The 24,051-nt window shown below is 35.0% G+C and overlaps 1 long non-coding RNA gene across 1 annotated transcript; it reads left to right on the top strand.

The window, feature by feature from the left end:
* Positions 1-1,842: 1,842 nt before the first annotated feature.
* Positions 1,843-23,760, top strand: LOC122725515. Its single transcript, XR_006352742.1, has 3 exons — positions 1,843-1,875; positions 3,248-3,407; positions 22,946-23,760. It is a non-coding gene; the product is annotated as an uncharacterized LOC122725515 (long non-coding RNA).
* Positions 23,761-24,051: the final 291 nt, after the last annotated feature.

Genomic DNA, 24,051 nt, shown 5'->3' with positions numbered 1-24,051 from the left:
CTTTTTTTATTTTCCAGGGAGTCCTTTACTTGGTAAGGTTTACCACTTTTTCTTCTAAGCTATTTATTTTACTTCCAATTCCTCAAGAGCTTTGGTTTTATTTGGAAGACAAACTCTTGCTTCATTTATTATAGATATTTATGTAGATGTTGTAGATAATACTTTCCCCCCTTTGAGTATTTTCTTGAAGTTGTTATGAATTGATTTTCAACAATTTTTAATACTGGTTGGCGTCTCTCTGTATATGTTTCTTTATCTCTCCTTCCTGAATTGGGGTTTTGTTCCAAGGCCAGACTCTATTCCCTGTAAGGTAGTCAACCCTGCTTTCTCTTGTTCCTGTTCTATTTTGTTTTTTCACCTTCTGTTCTGTTCTTCCCCTTCTGGAGTTACTTTTCATGTGTCTTTGAAACACAGAATATGTTTAGGGACAGTCTTAGGGACCTTAGAGCTGCTGGATCTGGACTGTTCAAGTCTGAATTCTGTGTCATTTTTCTGGTTGGCACCACTATTACTATGTCTTAAGGTTTTTGAGCATCAGGAGAGCAAAGGAAGCAAGAATAAAAGGATCTATGTTTTTTCTTCCATTTCATATCTTCTAATTACACAGACCCTTTCTTCACCACCCATCTCTATTTGAACTATACCCTTACTAGAATTCTTGTCTCAGGCCAAAGAGCCATCACCAAAGATCTAGGGTAGATTCTATTATTTCTGCTTGGCAGGTCATGTGTTCTAGTTAAGCACAATTGAATGTTATATTTAGATTCTATAGGACTATAGTTAGCATTTACATAGTACTTTAAGGTCTCCAAGTACCTTACAAATATCTTATTTTATTCTCACAAAAAACCCTGTGAACTAGGTGCTATTATAAGCTACATTTTACACATGAGGAAACTGAGGCTGCAAAAGGTTAAATGTCTTACCCAGGATCACATAGCTAGTAAGTCTTTGGGGGTAAATTTGAACTCGTCTTTTTAATTTCAATGGAAACACAGTAATAGTCACTGCTCCACCTAGCGGACTATTTATGCAGCAGTACACTTCAAATATAAATTATATAGCCTGTATATTTGCCAAGAAAACCCACAGGGTCAGATATGACTGAAAAATGATTGAACTGATGTAACTCACGTTCAAAGTTGTGGTACATTATTGTGATGGAATACTAGTGTGCTATAAAAATGATGAGCAGGATGCTTTCAGAAAAACCTGGGGAGACTTATATGAACTGATAGAAAGTGAAATGAGCAGAACCAGAACATTATACACAGTAACAGCACTATTGTACAATGATAAATACAATAATCCAGGACATTTCTGAAGGACTTATGATAAAAAATGCTATCCACCTTCACGAAAGAACTGACGGAGTCTGAGTGCAGATTGAAACATAGTTTTTTACTTCTGGTTTTTTTTTTTGTCTCTGTTTTCTTTTGCAATATGGCTAATATTGAAATATGTTTTGCATGACTGCACATGTATAATCTATATAAAATTGCTTGCCTCCTCAAGGTGAGAGAGGAGGAAGGGAAGAAGATAATTTGTAACTCACCATTTAAAAATGTTAAAATAATTTTCACATTTAATTGACAATAAATAAAATGAGAGAAACAATTTAACTCATGTTCAATTCAATTAAACACATTAAGCAAGGAGAAATTACACAAAGAACTTCTGTAAGGAATTTATAATCTACTGGGGGATACATATAAAATTTCCTTCCCTACTCACATAATAACTTTTGGGACACTACAATTTGAAAACTAGGTGCTGAAATGTGTAGTCATTTAACTTTTCATCTGTGTATTCTTTTTTTTTTTTTTTTTTGCAGGGCAATGAGGGTTAAGTGACTTGCCCAGGGTCACACAGCTAGTAAGTGTCAAGTGTCTGAGGCCAGATTTGGACTCAGATCCTCCTGAATCCAAGGCCAGTGCTTTATCTATTGCTCGACCTAGCTGCCCCCATGTGCATATTCTTTATCCTCAATTGAACCAAAAAGTCCCTTGTAGACAGGAACTGTATTTCATATATCTTTATATCCTTTGGCACCTAGAATGGCATCTTCAACACAAGAAGAATTGCTTTTGTTTTCTTGGAATGAATGAATTCAAGACAGTTTTGGGCCCTCTAACCCTATTGCCTTTTTACCACTGAAGTTTGCTTTCAAGGACCAAGTACTTTCAATACCTAGAATTCAGCTAATCCTCTAAATCTTAAAAACATTGCTCAAGACTTCATTTTATGTTGGGTTTTATTTTTTCAAGTATTTAAAAGATAGCAGCAATGTCAACAAAATACCTGTAGTTAAGCAATACCTTTCTTTTCAAGAGATGAAAGCTCTTTACAAATAAAATACCATTTATTCTTATTCTGTCCTAGGTGTGGAACTGTGATTTATTAATATTGTCCCCATTTCAAAAATAGGGAAATGGAGATATTGAGGAGAAAAATAACTTGCTTAAGGTCACACAATTGCTATGTGAAGAGATAGGATGGTAACTATGGCCCTGTTTGGTCTTTTTCTGATTTTGAATCAATATTAAAAAAATAAAAATCATACTAAAACCCCTCACCCTAATCAGAATTTTCTGAATAGTAATCATGTGCTCTAAGTTGGTATATTCTTTTTTTGCATAAAAGATTTTCTGCATTACAGCAGGGGGCCCTACCCTGATGTGTCAGTAAGAAGAAGAAAATTCATTTCTTAGCCCAGCCTGTCAGTTGCCCTTTATTATCGAACCCTAAACCATTAGACAATCACAAACAATGACAAGAGCTTTTGCTACATGGTGGTTCTTATGTTTGCATTGGTTTGCTACTAAAATACTGTTCTGTACTGTGCTAAAAGTGTTAGAAAGAACAGATGTGCAGAAGTATGAAATATTTATTATTTAGATGCTTAATCTGGATATTTTCAGTACTGTCCCCATTTTACTATAGTGTATTTCCTATGTGGTTGGAGTATATTTTTCATGGTTCTGAAATAAAATATTGAAAACCCAATTAAGAGATGTGCTCTTATGGTTTAAATAAGTCCTTCAGGATTAAAACCAATCGAAGTCTGAAAGTGGCTGAAGATGAAAAATTTTATATATATATATATATATATATATATATATATATATATATATATATATGTATACACACTTATGTGTGTGTGTATAGTAATACTGTATTAATAGCAATTATAATGGGGGAGATTCATGTCTTATGCAACTGATACAATTCTTTCTTTCTTCCTTAGAGGAGAATTCACCCATGGAACTACCGAGGATGTGATTCTGCTCTTATATTAACTTTCCAGTAGATTACAAAAAGTAATCAGAACCAAATGGAAGATATACTGTCCATTATATATTCTCAGACCTGAAGCAGTAATTTTTTTCCCCTGCATACTAAAGCAAGTAAGGGATCTTTTACATTATCTCTGGTCTCTTTATAACTCCTTGTGTAAGTGTATTGCAAATAAGCACATTCATCATTGACGACTGTTAGTGAAGAATCAGTATTTGTTCAGACAGTTCAAAGACACAACAATCAGAGAGTTTCAAAATTGCTTGTTTGGTTTGGAGTCATATACACTTCTTGACCAAGATTTTGTTAAGTGTTGAAAGTTAGAAAGCTTATCATTTCCCTGCTTCCTGTCAAATAGAATAAAAAATATGTATTCTGATAATTAAAATGTGGAGGTAGGCTATACATGAATTTTAATAATGAGTGTTGTGTTTAAATTATAAAGAAATTTAATAGAACATATATTTGGGAAGTTAATTTTGAAAGCATTTTATTTCTTGAGTAAATATAAATTCTATGAAGAGATTAAAGTAAGAAAATAAAAATGACTACAAGTTTCAGGCTTGTTGTAAGCAATGACTAAATACCACATACTTTAAAAAAGCCATTATTAAGCACCTGGCTAGATCATGGACTTAGTCATGGAGGTCAAATCTTGTTCTCTGTGTACAAAGTGATGTGCAGCACATCTCTCTCATTATAATTTGGAAAGGTTATGATATCTATTATGCTGCTAGTGGCCTGACTTTTGCATTATAATGGGATCCTATACAGCCAGGACATTAAGATATTTATCCTGAATATATCAATTGTGTTTTAACTGGACTTTGAAAATATACATGGTAGGGAAAGTCATATTTATTGTATGTTTATTTATTAATTTAGGGCTTTTTTCCTGTTAACTCAACAGGATTTGCAGGTAGATTCTGTGCTTCTGTATGGTCAAATAAGCACCATTAAATTTCTTTCCTCCACAAATTCATTAGCCGTTCAGATAAATATTCTGGCATTAGTTTCCTCCCTAAGAAGAGTCAGAAGTTAAGACTGAATTTCTTTTTTGAAGTTCCTTTAAGAAGTAGTTATGTTCTGTAGCTTGTCTGAAATGAGAGTTGTATGTTTTGTGTAACTATTTTTTGTATTTACATAATTTTATTAATTTTTACTATAGTTCAAAGCATATGACCATTTTACCAATTGCATTTTTGTAATTAGAATGCTATATCTTCACTTTGGTTTAGCTTCCAGTGAATACAATACCATCACATTTCATTAGCAGATATAGAACAATATTTCCTGATGTAATTAGACAAGTGTATTTGGTGTTTAACATGATTTTCATCTTCATTAGAGAGAGAGAAAGATGAAAACTTATGAGCTTCTTTTATCACTTTGGAAATTCATCTGTCTTTTATTAAAATTGCTGTGCAATTTTATTATTATTATTATTTTATTATTATTGTATAATCTTATGGGGCAGCATATCTCCTGGAGAAAGTCCCAACATTTTTAAGCTTTTCTGGTAAATAAAATAATATGTGTGTGAATTTGTGTGTGCGTGTGTGTCAGAGAGAGAGAGAGAGAGAGAGAGAGAGAGAGAGAGAGAGAGAGAGAGAGAGAGAGAAAGTAGAAAAACAAAGAGGGCAGACATACATAGCTAGGTAGACAAAGGGACAGAGATTATTTCAAAAGCCATTTGATAACAATACAACTCCACATGTACTACTAATAATTGGATCCTCTAGGTGAAGCAAATTCTTGAATACATGTTTGTTCATAGGACCTCACAAATTATCTCTTCTGCTTCTAGGCTCAGCCTTGTTCCTAGCCTCTTGAGTAATAGTGATCCATCCAACTGGCTTAGGGTAGGGTGACTGGGTACTTTTAGGAATGGGACAAATCTAGGCTTTCATGATGTAGCTTTAATTCACTTTGGTTTTCATCCATTGGCAGTCAGCAATTGGAAGCAGAGTTCATGCATCTATTTCTAGGAACCAAGTCAATGCTAAGAAAGCTGAGGCCAGCAATATGGTATGATAGTGGCATGACTTCTGATATAATTCTTTTTTTTCCCCTTTTTTTAGTGAGGCAATTGGGGTTAAGTGACTTGCCCAAGGTCACACAGCTAGTAAATGTTAATTAAGTGTCTGGGGTCGGATTTGAACTCAGGTACTCCTGACTCCAGGGCCGGTGATCTATCCACTCCACCACCTAGCTGCCCCTCTGATATTAATTAAAATGGCCAAAACCAAGATTTTTCTACCCAGTAAATCTAGAAGGTAATTACTTTTATTAGTTGAGTATTGCTAATATAAAAGATAAGGAATCAACCATTAAGTAATGTGTCTTCTTGCCAAAATCAACTCCTTTACAAGCATCATTCTTTTCAGTCTTCTGTGGATTATTCCTATGTTTGTTCCTCACTGCCTCTCTTTTCTTTAATCTCTTCCTAGCTACTGGCTCCTTCCTTATTGCCTTACAAAAATACACCCATGCCTTCCTAATCCTCAAGAAACTTACAAATGAGCTCTTAATTGCTAAATATAATGACTTATTCCCAATCATCATTCTTCTTGACCTCTCTCTAGTGTTTAACATTGTTGATCACCTGTTCCTGTTAGATACAATGACTTCTCTAGGTTTTCACACTATTCTCTCCTCACTCTCTTATGTCTTATTGTTCCTTTTCAGTTTTGATTGCTGGATCTTTCTTCATGTCAGGCTCACTCCTGGACCTTGTTCTCTTTTTTCTCCATACTATCTTACTTGGTGATGTCATAAGCTCCCATAAATTTAATGATCATTTCTCTGCAAACAATTACAACATCTATATCTACACCCTAGTCCCCTGAAGAATCACATAGCACCAACATCCTTTTGGGTATTTCTGATTGGAAGCCCATAGGCATATGAAACTCAACATGTCCAGAACAGAATTCATCTTTTCCCCACAAACTCCACACTATTCAACTTCGCTAATTGTGTCAAAGACAAAACCATTGTCTTAGTCACTCAAAGCCCACAATATCTGCGTGATCTTTAACTCCTTACTCTCACCCCAAATAGCGAGTCCACTGCCAGATCTTTTCATTTGTATCTTCAGTTAATCAGGAAATAACCATTTATTAAGTGCCTACTATGTGCCAGGCACTGTGTTAAGCCCTGGGAATACACACAAAAAAGTGTACATGACAGTTTCTGTCCTTGAGTAGCTCACCACCTAACAGAGGAGATAACATATATCCAGCAATAAGCTATATCCAGAATACAAAGGAGATAATCAACATAGGGATGGTGCTAGAATTGAGGAATAGGGAAAGGCTTATATAGATTGCATGTAGAAGGTGGGATTTTAGTTAGAGCTTGAATGAAACCAGAGAAACCAGGAGGCAGAGATAAGGAAGTTGAAGATCCCATGTATGGAGGACAGCAAGTGAAAATGCCTGGGTCTTGTTTGAAGAATAGTAAAGAGACCATGTTATTGGACTGAAGAGTACATGGTGGAAGGTAGTGTAACATAGAATAAGTTATGAATGGCGTTGAACTTTAAACAGAATTTTATGTTTGATCCTAGAAGTGAGCCTAGCAGCTGGAATGTATTGAGTGTTGTGATGAAATAATGAGATTTAGCAGATACTCAAAGACCCACCTGGAGATTAATCTAGACTGATTGAATCGAGTGAGAGTGATTAACTGCTGATTAGCCTACTTCAGGTTAACTGGATTGTAATCACACCTTGAGAACACCTTCAGAACTAATGGATTTGGATGACACCAACCAATCAGCTTGAAGCAGTGTGTAAGGACCGCCTCTGTTCCAGACCTATAAAAAGCTTCCACAATCAGTTTGCTGGAGAGAGTTCCTGATTGAAGCAGGCTTGTGGCAGAGGACTTGAGGAAGAACCAGACCAGGCTGGAACTCTAGGCTAAATAGGCTTTTTTCTTAACTTTCTGAACTCCATGGGAATATCTGTATGCTTTAATAAATGTTTAATGCCCAAGGACTGGTGCTAAAGCTTCTAATTTAAGGTGACCACAATTTAGATTTTAAACATCACAGTGTGTATGTGGAGTGATATGATCAGATTTGTACTTAGGAAGGTCAGTGACCATGTGTAGAGGATGGACTGGGGAAATATTTTGCTTGGCTGACCAACCAGCAGGCTATAACTATAACCTCTGGTAACATCTCTTTTATGTGTTGTTGTTGTTGTTGTTGTTTAGTCATTTCACTTGTGCCTGATGCTTTGTGACCCCATTTGGGGTTTTCTTGGCAAAGTTACTATAGTGGTTTGCCATTTCCTTCTTCAGCTCATTTTATAGATGAGAAAATTGAGGCATGGGGCAGCAAGGTGGAGCAGTGGATAAAGCACTGGCCCTGGATTAAGGAATACCTGAGTTCAAATCCGGCCTCAGACACTTGAAACTTACTAGCTGTGTGACCCTGGGCAAGTCACTTAACCCCCATAGCCCTGAAAAAAAAGAATCATAGTAAAATTGAGGCAAACAGGGTTAAGTGACTTGCCCAAGATCACACAGCTAGTAAGTGTCTGAGGCCAGATTTGAACTCAGAAATATGCGTCTTCCTGACTCCAGGCCTGTTACTCTATCCACTGTGCCATCTACCTACCCATCTCTTATTATTCTATTTTTCTCTATTCATCCAACTATCACCCTTGTACAGAGCTTTACTACCTCTCTCCTGGACTATTGCAATAGTGTTCTAACTATTCTCTGTGCATGTTTCTCTATATTTCAATCCATTCTTCACTAAGCTGCCAGGGTGGTTTTTAGGAAATGTAGGTATGACTATGATACACCACTGTTCAGCGAGTTCCAGTGGCCTCATGCTACTTTGAAATAAAATATAAATTCTCTCTTTGACATTTAAAACTTCACATAACCTGACCACTTACTATCTCTTTAGCCTTCTTATACTTTACTCTCCCACATGCTCTATGATCCAGCTACATTGCTGTACTTGATGTTCCTTGTGCAATCCATCTTCTGTCTTCATGCATTTGTATTGACTATTCCCCATGACTGGTAAGTCTTGCCCCCTCACCTCTACCTCTTAGCTTCCTTGAAAAATAAGCTCAGATACCACCTTCTGCAAGAGATTTTTCCTGGTCCCATCATTTCTAGTACCTCCTCTTCTGAGATTACTTTCCAGTTACTCTGTATATATTTTGTGTACATCCAAATATTTACACATTTCTCTCCCCAATCTCCCAGAATATTTGTTTGGTCATATTTATTTTTTAAGATTTACTTTTTTCCAATTAAAAAAGATTTATTTTTCCCCCTTGCTGACTCCCCAAATAAAAAAGAAAAAGAAAATTGTTGTAAAAATATTAATAATTAAGAAAAAGAAATTCCTGCCTGTTTCACTTTTGGTCCTCTGGAATTGTAGTTGGTCATTACATTGATCCAAATTAAGTCTTTAAGAGTTATATTTGCATTATTTTTCTGACACTTTTACATAAATTACTTTTTATGCTTTAGCATTTCATTTAATTAACATCTGTTCAGCACATTCATTAATCGAAGGATACCTCTATAGTTTGTAGTTCTTTGTTGCTACAGAAAGAAGTATTAAAACATTTTTGTACATATGAATCCTTTTCATCTTTGATCTCTTTGGGATATAGTACTAGTAATGATACTGTTGGGCCAAAGGGTATGTATAGTATCAAACTAAATATTTTTGGACAAAATTCCCCCAAACTTTCTACTAATAGTGAGTTAGTGTTCTTATTTTCTCATAGTTCCTCTAATATTGTATTTTTTTTGTTGTCAATTTTATTTATCTGATGGATGAAAGTGGAACCTTACAATTGTTTTAATGTACATTTCTTTAATTATTAGTTATTTGGGGCATTTTCCCCATATTATTATTCATAGTTTGACTTTATTTCTTTCACTGCCTGTTCATATCCTTTGACCATTTGTCAATTGGGGAACAGCTTTTATTCTTAAAAATTTGAATCACCACACTCTGTATCTTGGAAATGAATCTTTTATCAGAGAACTTTCTCACAGAGATTTTTTTGTCCTGATTCCCTTCTAATTTTAGCTGCATGATTAGTTTTGTTTGTGCAAAAAAGTTTCAAATTTTACATAATCAAAACCATTTTATCTTCTGAGATCTTTAATCCCTTATTGGATCATAAACTCTTCCCCTACTCATAGATCAGGAAGATAATTTCTTCCTGGCTTCTCTAATTTGTCTCTCTGCCATATACCCATTTGAAACTGATCTTGATCTAAACAATTTCTGCAGGACTGCTTTTTACTCTTCCCAGCAGTCTTTTTATTTATTTATTTTTTTGTGAAAAGTGATTTCTAGTATCTGGGGTCTTTGGGGTTATGAAGCAATAGACTGCTGTGTTTGCTTTTGCATATTCTATAATAATCTTTTTTTCAGTGATTGATCTCTATATCTTAACCTGCAAAAATAGTTTTGATGATTTTACTGTTTTGTAATGCATTTGGAGATCTAGTACTGCTAGACCCCCTACTTTGCTACTTTCCCCACAATTTTTCTTGAGATCCTTGGCCTTAATTTGCGTAGTATTTTTCATTTTTAGTAAATTGGGTTGGTCTTCTCATGAAAAAATAATATTTCCTCAGTTATTTAGGTCTGTATTTGTGTAAAGAGTTTTCTGTAGTTATATTCATCTAGTTCACATGTGGACTGGTAGATAGATTCTCAAATATTTTGTACATTCTTTAGTTATTTTAAATGGGATTTTTCCACCCCTTTTTGCTTAATTTTGTTGGTTATATATAGAAATGCTGATGATTTATGTGGATTTATTTTATATTCTGAAATTTTGCTGAAGTTATTGTTTCAATAATTTTTTAGTTTTCCTTTTTCTTGTCTTCTTATTAAAAGCATTTTCTATCATATCAAATATTTTTCTTTTTTTCAATCTTAATAGTATTTTATTTTTTCCAGTTAAATGTAAAGATAGTTTTCAACATTTGTTTTTATAAGATTTTGAGTTCCAAATTTTTCTCCTTCCTTCCGTTCCCTCCCTTGACCCCAGGACAGAAAGCAATCTGATATAGGTTATATATGTATAATCACATTAAATATATTTCCACATTAATCATGTTGTGAAAGAAGAAACAGAACAAAAGGGAAAAACCTCAAAAAAGGAAAACAAAACAACAAAAAAAGTAGAAATAGTATGGTTCAATCTGCATTCAGATTCCATAATTCTTTTTTTTCTGCATGCGGAGAGCATTTTCCATCATGAGTCTTTTGGCATTGTCTTAGATCATTGTTATGCCGAGAAGAGCTAAGTCTATCACAGTTGATCATAGCACAATGTTGCTTTTTACTATGTACAATGTTCTCCTGGTTCTGCTCACTTCACTCAGCATCAGTCCACTTAAGTTTTTCCAGGTTTTTCTGAAATCTGCCTGCTCATCATTTCTTACAGCACAGTAGTATTCCATTACATTCATACACCACAACTTGTTCAGCCATTCCCCAATTGATGGACAGCCTTTTCAGTTCTTTGTCACCACAAAGAGAGCTGCTAAAATATTTTTGTACATATGGGTCCTTTTCCATTTTTTATGATCTCTTTGGGATACAGACCTAGTAGTGGTATTACTGGATCAAAAGATATGCACAGTTTTATAGCCTTTCAGGCAGAGTTCCAAATTGTTCTCCAGAATGGTTGGATCACTTCAGAACTCCACCAAAAATACATTACTGTTTCAATTTTTCCATATCTTCTCCAATATTTATTATATTGTTTTCCTTTTTTTGGTCATATTATCCAACCTGATAGGTGTCAGGTGGTACCTCAGAGTTGTTTTAATTTGAATTTCTCTAATCAATAATGATTTAGAGCATTTTTTCATATGACAATAGATAAATTTGAAAACTGCCTATTCATATCCTTTGACCATTTCTTAATTGGGGAATGACCTGTATTCTTATAAATTTAATTTACTTCTTTATATATTTTAGAAATGAGGTCTTTATCAGAAACACTGGCTGTAAAAATTGTTTCCCAGCTTTCTGCTTTCTTTCTAATATTAGTAGCATTGCTTCTGTCTGTACAAAACCTTTTTAATTTAATGTAATCAAAATGATCTACTTTGCATTTTATAATATCTCTGTTTCTTGTTTGTTCATAAATTCTTCCCCTCTCCAAAGATCTGAGAGGTAAACTATTTCTTCATCTCCTAATTTGCCTCTGGTATCACCCTTTAGGTCTGAAACATATACCCATTTTGACCTTATTTTGGTATATGGTGTAACATATTGGTCTATTCAAGTTTCTGTCATACTGTCCTTCCAGTTTTTCCCAGCAGTTTTTGTCAAATAATGAGTCCTTATCACAGAAGTTGGAGTCTTTGGGTTTATCAAACAGGAGATTATTATAGTCATTTACTATTGTGTCTTCTGTGCCTTCATTTTTATGTTCAGAAAGAGTAATATGTAGTACTAGTTTTTAAAGTATAAATTTGGAAAATTTTTTGTTCTTGTCTGAAATAAAGTATTTTGAAGCTATGCCTTATTTCACCTCTCTTCTCAACTTACTCTTTTTTTTTTTTACATTTTTTTCCAAGGGCAATGGGGGTTAAGTGACTTGCCCAGGGTCACACAGCTAGTAAGTGTCAAGTGTCTGAGGCTGAATTTGAACTCAGATACTCCTGAATCCAGGGCCGGTGCTTTATCCACAGCGCCACCTAGCTGCCCCTCAACTTACTCTTACATATATAATAATGCCAACCTTTTGGTATCTATTGATAGGTTTATGTGTGTGTTCAAGGATACAAAGACATTTAGAGGTATATTATTCTCAGTGATCTATTGTATTATTTAGAGTAAAATCAGCTGGCTTAAGAGGATTCTTTTATCAGAGAAACATTTAAAATGTGGCACAAGTCATATTTTGCAGAAATTTGTCATTTAGCTATGGAGATGTTTTGACTTAAGTAGAATCCCTCCCCACAACACAACAGTTTTCACTACAGTATTTTTGGGTTTTTCAGAAGCTAAGTAAACTTTATTAATGGTTGTGATGACCTGCCTATATGTGGCAAAGAGAATACTGTACCCAGGTATTTTAGACCTTTCTTCTTACTATTTTTTTCCTGATTTGAGACAGAATTACTCAGTGAGAATTATAATATGGAATCATAAATCTTGAACTAGGAGGAGTCTCAGAAGTCATCTACTCCAGTCATTTCATTTTATTTTTGAGCAAACTCACTGCAAGAGAGATTAGGTCACTTGTCCAAAGTCACACAGATGCCAAGTGGCAAAACTTGGATTTGAACTTAAAAAAGACACTTGACCATTGTTTCTCTGATATTAGAAATGGGAGCATTGGAGCCTGTGGTCTATAAAATTCTTTGAGGCCCCAAAGCCTAGGATTCTTTTATTATTATATGGATTAGCTTTTTAGCCAGAGATTAGAGTGACCTTTCCAATGGATCAAAAAAAAAATAGACACCCTCACTAATATATTATAATACAGTAATTCTTAAAAAACACTCACTAAATTTGCAATATTTGCTCTTTGCCTTTATAAATAATGGCTAATGATACTAATACAAAGATTTGGATTGTTCCTCAACATTTATCTAACCCCTCATTCAAAACCTTTATTAAACAAAATGCTGCCTTCCTAATTTATTATAGCTTTATAAAATCTACTTGAATTTAGGGGCAAGGGCAACTAGGTGATATAGTGGATAGGATACTAGGCCTGGAGTCAGAAAGGCCTGAATTCAAATCTGACCTTAGATATCTACTAATTTGTGATTCTGGGCAAGCCATTTAACCCTATTTGCCTCAGTTTCCTCATCTATAAAGTGAGCGGGAGAAAGAAATGGCAAACCCCTCCAGTATCTTTGCCAAGAAAACCCCAAATGGGTTCATGGAGAGTCAGAAGTGACAGAACAACAAACTGATTAGAAATCTGTGTATCTGAGGGATGGTCCTAGCTGAAGTTGAAGGGTTCATCACTAGAAAGGTAATGAATTTTTCTGACCATAATAACATAAAAATATTTGCCTTAGTCCAGATGTACTGATGAAACCATGGATGCTTAGAGGATTAAAGTAACTAACAATGGAACAAAAGGAGCTTTAAGTCACGCAAATGTATTTCATCTTGTTCTTGTGGCAGGAAATATTTGGATTCTTCTAATATGAAGTTTTTGTAGTTGCTGTAGCAGTAACCTGCTCAACCAATAGCTCTCTAGAGATAAGAGATTGCTTACTTTCCATGTAGAATTTATACAACATAGGTGATTGTCTACAAGGAACAAAAGTGAGCTCACAAGTTATTGAAGGTATGCAAAGAGATCTAGCCCTCATGGAAAGGAGGTCCCAGAGGGTATTCTAAGTGAGTGAGCACTGCTGAGACAGCACACATGGTTGAGTTCCACGGTAGGGAAGCCTGCATTGGCATCACTACAGACAGCTACCTCCAGCGGATGTTGCTGCAGGCATATCAGAATCTCTTAATGTACTGGAGAAGAAAGGGGGCGAGGACAGCAGGGGAAGGAAAACCAGGGGGGGAAAAACTATATAAAAAATTCACTACATAAATTAGCTTGGACCTCTTGCTGCAAAACTAACAATTGCATCTGAATATGAATTCTGTGGCTTCTCTTTTTTAGTGCCTGAAGGAATTGCATCACGTAACATACAAGGTAATTATTAAAAATGCATAGATCATCTTGTAGGTACAAAAAAATGGAACCGTCTCCAGAAAAAAAAAACATTAAAAGGTCTGCATATGTCAATGAATTAGAATCTGTTTGCTTCTAAGAGCTTCTATTTTGGGAATTTCTCTGAGGAATTTGAAAGAATGAATTTTATAATCAGAGGTGACTATTCTGTGGCAGTGGGCAGTTGAATCCAGCCAGGGTGGGTTGTTGAGGGCCGCCAACAGTTTTGGCACTGGTTTGGGGTGTTAAGTGTCAGTTAACATGCTGATGCCCGCCCTTCAAATGTCTATAAAACAAAGACCCCTTTCTTTCCCTTCTGGCAAAAATCCAGGCCAATTTTGGAATGCGCAGTCCTTTTTGGTTGGCCCATCATTAAGGACATGTGTTAAATCATGGCACTTGATCTCAAAAGCACCACGGTGAAGGGAATGTTTACTGACCCAGAACATCTACATTCACATTTCTACTTATGGTGCAATGGCATGTACAGAAAGTAATATGGGCTGTAGGAGAGAACTGAGAAGTGCTCAGGCTCAAGTCATCCTGAAAACACCTACAGATTGAAGATTATAGATGTGACAGAGTGTAGTCATAGTGCTGACTTGTGGTCATTTAAAAGATCTCTGTTATCAGTACAAAAGTCTCCTTCACATTATGTTTCTGCTACCCAGACAGCAGACAATGTATGTGTTATTTAGCAGCACACAGGCAAAATTTTAGATGCCTAGAATGATGCTATCCTGAGCAAGAATAATACCTCAGATGTGAAAGTTTGAAATATTGATAAATAGGATGATAAGTTGACAGGCAAAGAAAGAACACATTACATTGCATCCAGATAAGAGACCATCTTTCAGTATAGTTTTGCCTTAAATGTTGTATACTATACTGGGATAATGATAAAAGATTCTATAGCCTACTTTGTTTACTGTATAGTGTTTTAAAATTCTTTGTATTTTCTATAAAGACAGCTGAATGCTTTAATTTTAAATTTTTTTCTTGATGTCTCATGGAGTCATTAGCTTCCACTTGCCCAATTTTAATTTTTAAGCAATTATTTTCTTCAGTGAGCTTTTGTATCTCTTTTTGCATTTGGCCAATTATGTTTTTATAAGATGTAATTTTCTTCAATATTTTTGTGCCTCTTTTACCAAGCTGTTGTCTTTTTATAATTTTCTTCTCTTGCTTTCATTTTTTTTGCCTAATTTTTCCTCTACCATTCTTATTTGATTTAGAAAATAATGTCCTTTTTTTAGCTCTTCCAGGAATTCTTGTTGAGTTTGTTTCCAGTTCTTATGTTTTGTTTGATGCTGTGCTTATAGCTGTTTTAACTATATTATCTTCTTCTGAGTTTGTGTCTTGATCTTGCCTCTTTTTTATGGTCAGGTCCTTTTATTTTTTTATTTTTTTGCTTATTTTCCACTCTATTTCTTGATTTGGAACTTTATGCTAATGTTGATTCTATTCCTGCTGTGGGGGGTGGAAATGCATTGTTTCAAACTTTAGGCTTTTTTCACACTGGTATTTTCAGAGCTAGTTCTAAGGATCTGCAAGTTTTGGTGCTTTCAAGGTGGTGTGATCTTGTCACTGCTATCCTGATCTGCACCCTTGTCCTTACCCAGGAAGGGCCCTTGTTCCCTTGGGATTGAAATCAATATTGCTGCTCAGGGTCCCAATCCTTTAGACTGGAAGTGATACTACCCCTCAGGGCTTCCACTACCTCTCAAATGAAAATGCTTATCCCTGCCATTGAACTATGACCCAGAAGTAGGTGTAGACAATGGAGTTGTCAAACCATTGTCCTCAATAACTTTCACTCTCACTTGACCAAAAATGTTTCTCCTACCTCTGAGTTATAAACCAGAAGTGGGTATGGACAATGGAGTTTCCAAATAGCCAGCATCTAGTTCTGCATCCAGTCCTAGCACAGGGGTCCCCTGTAGTCTCTTTCTGACCAGTTGCCAAGATCCCTTTACTGTTTCTAGCTTGGGAGATCCTGAAGCTGCTGTTTGCTTCTATCACTACCACCTTATCCCACCATTGGTGTTTCATTCATGTGGTCTCTGGGCCAGCCTCCACCACCATGTCACAGATCTCTCTTTATGATCTCCTAAGTTGTCTTGGGCTAGAAGAATGTCTCACTGTGACCTTTTGTTGGCTCTGCTACTCTAAACTTCAATTTGAGGTGTTATTTTAAAGTTATTTGGAGGGGAATGTTGGGAAGACTTAGCTTAGTGCTTTCTCTACTCCACGATCTTGACTTCTGGCCATCAGAACACCTATAGTTTGTTTTTAAAAAAATGTTTTTTTAGACCACAATGACAATATTCCTCACCTATAATACCCCATCTCTTTACAAAAAGAGGGGAGAGGTGCTTTATCTTCCATTCTCTTAATTTAATATTTAATCTATACATTTAATATTTAATCTATACATTTATGAGGTTTTTTAAAATAAAATCAAATCCAAATGGGATGTAAAAATTAGAATCCTTCAGTTTAGTAAAATATATTAATTAACATTTTCAGTTTTTTGGGGGAGAGAGATAATTAGGAAAACATTGCAGAAATATATCTGGTTTCATTTCTAATGTGGAAAAGCTAGCTTTGGAGTACTGGATACTTAGCATCTTTGAGCTGAATATTTAATATGGAGGTCAAAGCAAGCAATAGCCTTGTCTTTATCCTTAGTTTTTCTGTTTTTTTTCATGTGACACAAACTATAACTTATTTGTTTAAAAGAATGAGTTATTTGGGTATTTATATAGTATTATGATGTCCTTCATGTGCCTAATGTATTTGTTTTTATGACTCATAAAAATCTTGAATGTTTAGAAAAAGTAAAAAAGATTCCTCTATCGACAACTATTTTGCATATTTGAGATGTCCAATTTACATTTTTTCTTGAAGGCTTTGAGCCCAGAGAAGAACTTTATAAACAGAGATAATTTGCAAGTTAGTTTAAGAAAAACGGAGTTGATTTGATCGAATACTTCTCTAATTACATTTGCAGGTAATGTCTATTTAGAGAATGGAATGATTTCAATTTTTCATCCTTTAGGATGAGATTTGACCCTGAACAAACTTTTTGAGGGGAACCTCCTCTGTATCATTATATAGACTGGAAACATAGATTCTGCCTCTGTTGTGTCTACATAATACAAGGGTTTCCAGAAGTCCTAGCGCAGTTTTAAGCCACTGCAACTTAAATTTAAGGAGATGATACCAGAGGAGTTGGGTTGACACATCTCCCTTGAGTTTCCAAATATGAAATCAATCACCGGAGGCTCAGGATGGAGAAGGGATTGCGGGGAGGGTGTGAAACTTAGAAAATTGGGGTCTGGGTATTGATTCACTATGCTGCAGTGATAATGAGGGTGCCATGTTGCAGTGATGGGTGTTAGACGCTGGAAGTGGGCAATGAGGTGCTGAGGACAGGCCAAACTATTAAAGCTTAGAGTGCACTAGGGACTTTTGGAGACCCTGTATCAGTTCTCTACATAATCAGTGGTTTATTCACATTATATCACCTAACTGGCCATTAGGTGATCCAGTGGATAGAACACTAGGCTTCAGTAAGGAAGATCTAAATTTGAATCCTGCCTCAGACACTTTCTAGCTGTTCAACCCTGGGCAAGGCTTTTAGTCTCAGTTTTCTCATCTGCAAAAATGGAGATATACCTACCTCATAGGATTCTTGTGGGGATTAAATGAAACAAAGGGAAGGGAATGGGCATTTATTTAGTGTCTACTACATGCTAGACACAGTGCTAAATGCTTCACAAATATTATCTCATTCAGTTCTTACAATAGTCTTGTGAAGTAGGTACTATTATTACCTCCAAGTTTACAGTTGAGAAAACTTTGGTAGATAAGGCAAATGATTTGCCCAGGATCATGTAGTTAATAAGTATATGAGATTAGATTTGAACTCAGGTCTTCCTGACTCCAGCCCCAACACACTATCTACTGTGACACCTAGCTGCCTAAGTAACATATGTAGAATGCTTTGCAAACTTAAAAGAGCTGTATAAATGCTAGCTATTATAACTGCACAGAGTCAATGTAGGATAGAGTTCACATCTTGTTATTCATTGGAATACACAATTACTGGTGTTGTCATTTCTCTGCTGTTCTATCAAAGACAGAGTTTGGAAGATTCCTTCTTAGAGACCTGCATTATCTGGTGGGCATGGAAGAGACCAATAAATAGCTCAGTCCTTTTATGTTCAAATTAGACATAATGGAGTTGCCATCTGTCTCTTCCTAAATTAATTTGATAATTTTTCAGCACTCCAGTTGGCATTAGTTGGGTAGACTTGACTATTCAGTTCTCAGTGTAAAACCATTGCATTGATGTTTTTGATACATTCGTTTGAAAATTATGGATGCTGGGAATGAATTTATAACATCATGTCATTCATCTCCAACTGAAAATGGATATTCTTTATGTATCTTAATGGACAGGGCCCATAAAAGAGAAACAAATCTATTATTAAAGAATGTGAGATATTTTCTTAGCTGAATAATATGAACTAAATATTGATTCTCCCCTTAGTGGGTCAGGGGAGCTTAAGCAGTGCCCCTTTTGGGCATGAAGGGGAGAACAACTTTTCTCTCTTCTTTTTTCCTTCTTTCCATTCTAAATAATTACACCTTAATTTTCATTCTCTGAGTAGTTATAGATAGTACATTTGATCTTCAGGAGATGTTATTCTTCCTACTAATGGACTCCCCCTCCCCAAATCTGGGCATAATTGGGCTTGATGGCTATTTGAATTAGAATTTTAGCTACTGTTTGTATAACTTTGCCTGCATAAAGTAACTGGCATCTGAGACAATAACAGCCTCTTTCCAAGAAGAAGGAAATCATTATTTTATGAAAAAGTTTCCAAATGCTCAGAATCATGTGGCAGTTAATGACAAATGTAGTAATAGAATTCTAGACTTCCAGAGTTGTGTTTAATTGTCAGACTTTCCCTTCAATTCACATGACCACGTTCAACTATCTATGTACAGCTAGGTCAGAATTAGTGTAAACAATGAATCCCCTGAAAGTGGTTCCATTATTTGAATTTGCATACCATTGAGTTGGAATCAATTATCATATTTTATATAATTATGACTTCAGATAGTGTGACTCTGAATACATGTGACTATTTAGGGCATTCATTATTTGTATAAATCAGGACATAGGTTTATTATTACATAGCTTAATATAGTAAGTTACTAAAGCTTAAAGTACACTAAGACTTTGAGGACACCCTGTATACATATTCCACACACACATATACTTGCATACATATACACATTTCAAATACATATCTTTATCTATATCTTTGGAATGTATACATATATATGTCTTTGGAATGTGTATGTGTATATATATATGTATGTGTGTGTATATATCTATATCTTCTAGTGTTATGATTTTATCAGCATAATGAACTTATTCTAGTGAATTTGTAATCTTACTTATGTTGGTCTTTCCTTCACCACATAAATCAGTTACCAAAACCTTTTAATTCTTCCCTTGAAATGTCTCTTTCAGCTATTCTTTCCTTTTCATCTCTTCTTCCACCATCCTAGTTTATGCATTTATCAACTCATTAATGAACTTCTGTAGGAACCTACTAACTGTTTCTAGGCTTTCTCCACTCCAGTACATCTTGTACATAGGCATCAGATCATTTTTTTTTCTAAAATACCACTTCTATATTACTTAATTTCTCAAAAGAAAAAAAAACTCCTATGGTTTTTCATTGTTACATAATAAATTCCAAACTCTTGATTCTGGCACTGAATGCCTTCCATAATTTAGCCCCAGCTCACCTTTCCAGCTTTACCACCTACAAATTCTTTACTTGAACCCTCAGCTCTATTAAATCTTTTGTCTCATGAATACATTTTGCATTTTCCCACACTCATGCCTTTATTTATGTCTCTTTCCATCTCTGCCAAGGCAAATCACATACTTATTTCAAGACCCAACTAATGGCATTTCTGGGCTGGATTCCTGACACTTCTGTGAATTTGAAATCTTTACATTGACAGGTTTACATCTTCGCAAATTGTCTAATAACATACATTTCTACTTTTACACAGGAGTGTTTACATTATTGAAGATATAGGATTGAAATATACATTGACTAACTTTGATACTTTCTTAGATACCTTTGTTCTCACTGATATGGGAACTCTCTTACCTTTGCTTCATAGATTTCTTAATTTCCTTTTAAAAATTAATTTAAAAAATTAAAATGTTATTTTTCCTCTCTCCCCATCGAGATGGCAAGCAATTTGACACAGGTCATACTTGTGGTCATGTATGTAGTACACACACATGAACACATGTAAGATATGTTGTGAAAGAAAACACAGACAAAAGAACCCCAAGAAAAATAAAGAAAAGTATTTTTGATCTCCATTCAGCCCCCATCAGTTCTTTCTCTGAAGATGGACAGCACCTTTCATCATAAGTCTTTTGGAATCTTCTTGGATCATTGTATTGCTGAGAATAGCAAAGTTTTTCACAGTAGACCATCATAAAACATTGCTGTTACTGTGTACAATGATCTCCTGATTCTGCTCACTTCACTTTGCATCAATTCATATGTCTTTCTAGGTTCTTCTGAGAGCATCTTGCTTGTTATTTCTTATAGTACAATAGTATTCCATCACAATCATAAATAATAACTGGTTCATCCAATCCCCAATTCATGGATATTCTCCCAATTTTCTTTTTTTTTTGCTACCACTAAAAGAGCTGCCATAAATATTTTTGTACAAATAGGTACTTTTCCTTATTGTTTTCTTTTCTCTTTGGGATGCAGACCTAATAGTGATATTGCCCAATTTATTTTCCAAAGTTAAGCAGATGTTTTACCTTCTATATGTATTTTTTTTTCTTGTTCCCTCAACTGTTACCTCCCTCATTATGTTGTATTTATTTTGCACATATTTTGCATATTTATTGTATATACATGTTGTGTCCTCTGATAGAATGTAATCTCCTTGATGGAAGGGACTACTTCATTTTTGTCTTTGTATCCTCTTTGGTGAGTACAGTGCCTGGTACATAGTAGGTGTGGAACAAATGCTTGTTGACTAATTGAGTCATGATACCTGGACCTACCCCTTGGTCTGATAATGGTCACTCATCATTATTGAGTACATATTATTCTGTCTCTGGATCTGCCTTTCTAAACTTCTGTATAGATGCTGTTCAACCACTACAACCCATACAACCCATCTCTTGGGTCTGGATTTAGTCCTGGGATGTTGTTCATAATTGTCAATTTTTCATTTCTGTAAGATTTATGTAACTTAAATGGTATTCAAACCTGCAGTTGCCAATGACTGCCACCTCCCTCTATTTGGCAATGAGATCAAGTGTTTATTACCTAAGGCTATTTTGTAGGTTCTTTTGGTTCCTTTTTTGGTGGTTATTCATTTATAGTGGTTACATTTTCTTAGGAAATGGTCCTAGTGTATGTAAATTTCTATTTCTTTAGTTATTTTCCTTTTCTCATTTTCAACTGGAAGAGCTCATTTAAACAAATGGGTCAGGTTTGCATTGTTTTAATTGTATGCCATAAGGTTTAACCTTCTAATGTAGTGTTACTTTAAATATTTTCTTGAAAAAGACTATATAAAGATAGCTGACTTGGAAATAACCTCTGCATCCATAACCATTTGTTTCTGACCACCAAAAGTGAAATCAGTTTCAATTTTAGCGATGCTATTGGGTAGTTACTATGTTCAGTGCCTCCCAATTATCTTCTTGAATAACATATTTATGGTTTATAAGCATCAGGCTTCTGTATAGTCTATACATTTTTGGCATCTAATTTCTTACTCCTTAACATATTTTCCAACATTTTTGCCTATTTTCTCCTGTGATGCCCTTTGCATTGTGATGTTATTAATTCCCTCTCTGTCTGTCTCTGTATCTGTCTCTCTCTCTCTCTCTCTCTCTGTCTTCCTATTGGAGGACTTTTTCGAGTTTCCTATTGACTTTTTCTGCCTTATTATTCTTTGCAACAGAAGTTGACACATAATCGGAAATTGTTTTCATGGTGGTCTTTTTGAAAATGCTTATTATGAACACTGCATTATGAGATGACCAAGTGTCCCATGAAATGATGTTCCTTGTTCACTTTGTATGCATGACAAAACAAATTCTGTCAACTCCAGACATCTACAGGAGATCTCTCTCTCTCTCTCTCTCTCTCTCCCCCCCCCTCCTAAAGTCATAGTAGCCTGACTTGTCATAGTGATAATGTCATCCTTAAAAAGATAAAGCAAACTATGGGGAAAAATCTTTTTTCTGAGTAAGATTATTACTAATACAGAGGAGCTAGTTGCTTGGATGGTAATGCTGGGAAATTTAGGGGGAAGTGATTGCTCCATCCTATGGTTTGTGATAGAGGAGAAGAAATCTGTGCATAGGATAGTATATGCCCAAGATTTCTGGAAAGCAGATTGAAGAAAACAAAGGTGAGATTCCATAGACTTCCAGAGGAAGTCACCACAGGAGAGTTGGCATTGCTCTAGAATAAAATTCTGAAGACACAAAGGGAAACAATTAAAATTAAGAGGAAAAATTGTGTTTGCACAAAAAGACTAAAGTGAATACACCTGGAACTCATTAATCAAGATAGATTTTTAAAAGAAATGTATAAAAATAGAAGTAAGGCTAGGTAATGGAAAATAAATATAAACATGGTACTGTAAAAATAGTGTCAAGAATGTTAAAGAGCAGACTGAGCTAAGATTGGTGAAGGAAGCTAAGGAAAATGCAAAGGGCTTCCAAAAAAGACATTTTGGAATGTCAGAATAGGGATGTCACTTTGCTTTGGGGAAATGGGATGATTACAACCAATGACAGAGAGAAGAAAGAGATACTAACTTTTTATTTTGTTTCTGTTTTCTCTTCAAAGGCAAATGACCTTTTCATTGAAAATGCCAACAAAGATGACTAACAGGGACGCAATACCCAAGATAAGTAAAGAGACAAGAGAATACTTTTCTGTTCTTGAATTAAAATCACTTGGACCAGATGAACTGCATCCTTTCATACTGAAAAAAGTGAAAGATGTGAATGCTGAGCCACTGCCAGTAATATTTGAAAGATCATGGAAAACAGAGGAATGACTAGATTGGAGAAGGGACAATTTTCATAAAAAGGGGACACAATGGAGTCTGCAAATTATAGACTAGTGAACATAGCTTCAAATTCCTGATAACATTGGAGAATTAATCATGAAAGAGTTGGTTGGGGTTTCATCTATCAATAAAAGTAGTGATTACAAAGAATTTTGTCAAGAATAGGTCATGCTAGACTGACTTAATTTTTTTAAATGATTACTAAATAAATTAGGATTATTCTGTAAATGTTATTTATTTAGATTTTTGCACACAATCTCATACTATTTTTTTAAAAAATATTTTGATTGATATCTTCTGTTTTTATATCTTTATAGTTTTCAATATTATCTCTCCTCCTCCCTGAGAATAATCTCATATGATTTTAAGATAAAAAAGAAGCATACAAGTGATCAAATTATTGAGAAAATACAAAAATATATTTAATGTGCAATACCTGTGGACTGCTCATCTTCATGAAAGGAAAGGTTGGGGGTTGCTTCTTATATATTTTCATTTGAACTGTGTTTGTTCTTTACAATTTTGTTAATTTACTTTTTATTTTTATGAGTGTAGTTCTTTTCATTTATATTATTGTAGTCATTATGCATATTGTTTTCCTGGCTCTGTTTATTTCACTCTGCATCAGTTAATGTAGATTTTTCCATGAGTCTTGGTGTTTTTGTTTGTTTGGTTTTTTGCGGGGCAATGAGGGTTAAGTGACTTGCCCAGGGTCACACAGCTAGTGTCAAGTGTCTGACGCTGGATTTGAACTCAGATCCTCCTGAATCCGGGGCCAGTGCTTTATCCATTGCGCCACCTATCTGTCCCCTCCATGATTTTTTATATTCATCACATCCATAATTTCTTACAGCACACTAATATTTTATCATATTCAAGT

This window comes from Dromiciops gliroides, chromosome 4, assembly GCF_019393635.1.
Source record: "Dromiciops gliroides isolate mDroGli1 chromosome 4, mDroGli1.pri, whole genome shotgun sequence".
In the NCBI taxonomy this organism is placed as follows: domain Eukaryota; kingdom Metazoa; phylum Chordata; class Mammalia; order Microbiotheria; family Microbiotheriidae; genus Dromiciops; species Dromiciops gliroides.
Note: the sequence above shows the minus strand (reverse complement) of the source record. Positions and strands in the feature narration are given on the sequence as shown.